The following is a 5072-nucleotide window of genomic DNA, read 5'->3' as shown; positions in this document are numbered from 1 at the left end:
AGGCCTGGTCAGACACTGTGCTGGAGTGCACCCCGAGTGAAGGAAGTCAGCCCGTCTCCCCTTTTATTGTCAAATCTGTCACTAAAAGAGGAATATTAATTTTATCTCTGTATTTAAGAACACTATTGAACTGCTAAGGATAGACAATAAAACCCAGCCCCTGTCAACACTTTGTGTGCACATTGCTGTGCTGCTTTTCTGCGTCACATAGGACTGCTGGCAATTTGTGTATGGTGCTCATTAGCCCGGCCTTTTGGTTTAGCATATGTACTTTTTTTTTTTTTTTTGCTTAAACAAAAGGCTCTAGAAATAACGAAGAGGCTAAATTCTTCAGTAACACAGAGGTTTTTTTCTGTCTTGGAAACTTCCCTGGAAAAGAAGCACAAATACTTTATCCTTGTTAATATGTAGTCTTTTAAATGGGATGTCTCTGAATAAACAATGGCTGTGTATTAAGGCTGAGTATTTTTCGCTTAGGTGAATTTTTCCCTTTCAAAATCAAATTATGTAAATTGATCTCCATTTGCCTTCTGTATAAGAAAAAACCCACAACACACCCTCCACACAGAAATGCGCAATAACAAGCATTGCAGGATATTAAAGTGATATGAGCTACAATTACTGTTCAGTGCTCTTATTTTCTTACATCATGATAGGCTTCCTTCTGAAGAATAAAAGATTGTTTTGATGAGCTCTTGTTTGGTTGAACATGGATAGTAAGATCCTTGGAATAATCAGATTTGCAGGCATTAATGTGAATATCTTATCCAAGGGCATAGAGAGGGTCACTTTGGAAACAGTTGTAGCTGTTTGATGTTAACATCCTGCAGCTGCACCTTCCTGCCCTTTTCATGGAAGGCATCCCTGCAGAGCTGAGCCATGTTCCTGCTCCCGGCCCGAGGAGCTGACTTGGCCCTGGAGAGGACGAGACATGCTCATGCTGCTGACTTAGTGTCCCTCATCCATGGAGGTAACACCCTCCAGCAAGAGGGGGGACTCTGGAAAATAACCCCAGGTAAATCCACAAGACCATGTTGGTTTATTTCCTCCATCTTCAGGCTGTTACGGCTTAAGCTATGTTATTAAAAGTAGTTGTATTAGTGGGAATGAGTTTAGATGACTTTTCCCCTTTTGGTTTGCTTGCCTTTGTCACCCAAATCCTTGCAACATTCACGTCCCATCTCCTGCTCTGCCCTGGCTGGGCTCAGCAGTGTGGGGCCTTGCTGTGGGGGTACTGCCCATGCAGCTGAAATTCAGGCTGGGTCCCTGGGCAGGCCTGAGGGAGCAGCTCTGTTTTCCAGGAATGTGAAACATCCCACCCTCACCCTAACCAGGACCTGCCAGCAACACTTCTGAGGTAGATGCAGATGTGCTGACAAAAAGCTCTTTCTCCCGTCTTCCTCACAGAGGTGAGGTGTCTCTTCTGACAGACAGATTTCTCTGCTAAATCTGCACTAACTTTGTGCTACTTTGGTGTGGAGCATATTAAAACCCAAAAAACCTCACAGCCTGTTGCTGCTCATTGTCTACCTGTGCCCTGGTGCTGGATGTTGCCAGGCTGGGGGCGCAGAGCTCCTGTCCCTGCTTGCTCCCGCAGCCCAGCTCCGCTGGCCAGCCATACCCACAGGGATGCATGGAGAAACAGTCCTGGGGGAAAGCTGCAGCTGTGCCACTTCCTCCACAGCCCGTTCCAGCCTGTGCTCTGGTTTTGGACTAGCCACAGCCTCTGTGTTCGATGGATTCAGGTCAGCAACACAGAAGAGTACCAGGCGATTATCTGAATAAACCCTGTGTCATCTGTCTGAGGAAGCAATGCTTGTGCTCAGGGTCTGGCCACAAACTATAGCAAACAAGGATTCCTGTTTAGAGTGAAAAATAGCAGTGGTGGCACATGGGTTTTCCACTCCAAGCAAAAAGGAAAAAACAAACCCAAATGACCCATGTGCATAGAGATGGACCAGAGTTTCTACCCTAGCACATGGTAGGGGAAAGGAGCTTTGGTGATCAGGATCTTCAGGAAAAAGAGGTGCTGAAGGTTGGTCTCCAAAATGCTGAGTGGCCAATGGCTGTCACTGAAATCGCTGTGCACCAGTGCAGAGCTCTGCTTCCGCAGCTGGGCTCCCATGGGACTCGATCCTGCACCTTTCCCCCCCGCAGACACTGCTGAGCCGCTGATTCCTCCTGTTTGTGATCTGCTGAGCAAAAGGAAAACTCTGCGAGAGGCAGCACAGGTGCAGAGAGCAGCAGATGGGTGCGGCTCACAGCACAAGAGCCTTACCCAGAGCAAGCCATGCTGTGTCACTTAACAAAACACAACTAAAGAAATCTAAAATCCCAGCAAACACTGTGACTTCTCCATTAAGGGGAGAAAGGGGAAAAAAAAATCCCTAAATCAAACCTCAGTTGCACGTCAAACCTGGCAAAGGGCAGTTAAACACGGTCAATTTATATTCATGACTTAAGTCCTCATGTAAGTGAAAGGTGCATCAAAGTGAAATTGTGCAACCCAGGCACATCCACAGTGCGAGCTGGGTGCTCTCTTCAGCTTTGATCTCCTCTGTGGAAAGAGATGCGTGGCTGGAGCTGGAGGTTGGTCATGAAATCTGGAGCCTCTCACTTGTAAACCTTTGCTTCCAGCCTTTCTCTGGAGGGCATCAACTGCACGTCCCCCTCGTGCACCGCCTCGTGGGGCGCTTCAGCCCAGCTCCTGCCACAGTGGTACTTGTAGCAGAGAAGCTTTAGGGACGTGGGACCAAACCCCGCTGCTTTTCACCACTGTTGTCAGATCTCTGCTCCATCCCCTTTCCCTGGCCCAGCTCATGTGGGTGAGCATGGGGCTCATCTGCCTCTTTCTATTTAAGCGAATCACTGCTGTGAAACCCTCCTTCTGATTTTTTTTTCCCAACATTTTTACTGGCAAACATTGATTTCAGTCCTCTAATAGAAGCCTGTGCTCCCTGAGAGCACTTAGTGCTGGGCTATGATAGAAACACCCTCTCTTTGCTGCTGCTCTGCAGCACAGAGCCGGCTCACTCTTCCCTTTTTAATCTGCAGAGGAGGTGTCCTGGTTTTGGCTGGGATAGAGTAATTTTCTTCCTAGTAGTGGGCATAGTACTGTGTTTTGGATTTAGTATGAGAATAATGTTGATAACACACCGATGTTTTAGTTGTTGCTAAGTAGTACTTACACCAGTCAAGGACTTTTCAGCTTCCCATGCTCTGCCAGGTGCACAAGAAGCTGGGAGGGGGCACAGTCAGGACAGCTGACCCAAACTGGCCAAAGGGCTATTCCATACCATATGGCATCATGCTCAGTATATAAACTGGGGGGGTTGGCTGGGGGGTAGCGATTGCTGTTCAGGGACTGACTGGGCATCAGTCAGCGGGTGGTGAGTGGTTGCATCACTTGTTTTTTCTGGGTTTTGTTCATTTTTTTGTTGTTTTCACTACTTTTTTTTAATTATTATTTCAATTATTAAACTCTTCTTATCTCAACCCATGAGTTTTCTTACTTTTGCCCTTCTGATTCTCTCCCCCATCCCACCCGGGGGGGAGGGTGAGCAAGCGGCTGTGTTGGGCTTAGTTGCTGGCTGGGGTTAAACCACAACAGGAGGTTTGTAATTGTTTTAGCAGAGAAAATGTTTGGAGTATTTGGGGCTCTAATGAAGGACTCCATTTCCATACCGCGTGTCAGGCATTGTTAGCACAGACGCTCTTGTGACTGTTGCCAAATGAATTGGTCTGGAACTGCAAGCCGTGCAGCCGGGAAAGGGCAGATGCAGTCAGCAAGGAAGCTTCCAAATTAATCTGGGGAGTCTCCTTTCTTCTGAGCACTTGAAAGACCGAGCCTAAATCTACTTGACAGCTTCTTCTGTAGGGACACATATGGCACGGAAACATTTGATCTCTCAGTCAGCTAATAACAAAATTAAAACCAATGTAAATTGGTGATTATAAAATACACTAAGAGACACAAGAATTTACATTTGCACTATAGAGCTTCAGTCTGATTTGGTAATAAAAACAAATTAGAATTGCAAATAATACATTTTGTAAATTGTGTTAGCACCCTAATAGCTACCCAATAAAATGATCTAGATCAGTCTCAGGACAAAGAGAAAAAAGGAGATATTAATAAAGGCTAAAAACCAAGGTAAGAAATGCTGCGGCCCACAGGCAGGCTGTGCTAAGCTGCTGTGCTGGCAGGACCTGTGGGCTGCATTCTGCAAGCTGCTGGTCAGCCATGGGTGGGTGTGTGAACACGAGTGTGTGTGTGCAAGCACACATGTGTGTGTGCACGCACAGCATCGTCATCCAGCACCGCAGTGGCTGCTGACCTGGGGAAAGCTTGTGCCCTAGTTGGGGAGAGCTGTGTTTTCTGTGCCATGGTCCTGTGCCTGCGAGCCCAGCGCTTCACTCAGCAGGGTTGGGTCTCAGAGGCTTTCCTCACCGCTGGCTGCAAAGCAGTAAACCAGAAAGCTGGGATTAGTGGGGGGAAAACAATTTGGCTGCTCTAATTTGCCTTTTAAGCATTGCGTGAACAAGTGACCCCATAGTTTATGGTTGGCCTCTTTTTAAAGCAGGTCAGTCCTGAGTTCCTTCTACTGGAACCATGGGCGCTTTTCAGTCAAACTCTGTGTATTAAAAACTGCTCCCTTGCCCATAATGGCGCTAATGGCTCAGCAGCGGCACGCAGCTCTCCTCTCCTGGGGCTCCTGACTTATTTCAGCATCTTCAGATTGAGATGGAAACCCTCCTGCACTCTCATGGCTTTATCGCAGCTACAGTTCCCCCAACTGTTCCTTTCCACTGCACCTACAACTGGAGCCCAAGCTGTTCCCCCCTGTCGATACCCTTCCCCCATGACAAATAATTTGTGCCTGTGCGGCCCTTGCCCATTCAGCTGGCGGGATCTGGAGCCTTGCACGGAAGAGGGATATGGCTACAGGCAAAAGATTGCTCTTGGGGAAGCCCAGCTGGATTTGACCACTGGGTCGCTGAGCAGGACATAGCTCTCGGCAGCTTGGCCTGAGCTCCACCAAGTATCTGAGCAAACAGCAAATGAAGGGAAA

Source organism: Pelecanus crispus, chromosome 5 (assembly GCF_030463565.1).
Source record: "Pelecanus crispus isolate bPelCri1 chromosome 5, bPelCri1.pri, whole genome shotgun sequence".
Classification (NCBI taxonomy): Eukaryota; Metazoa; Chordata; class Aves; order Pelecaniformes; family Pelecanidae; genus Pelecanus; species Pelecanus crispus.
Note: the sequence above shows the minus strand (reverse complement) of the source record.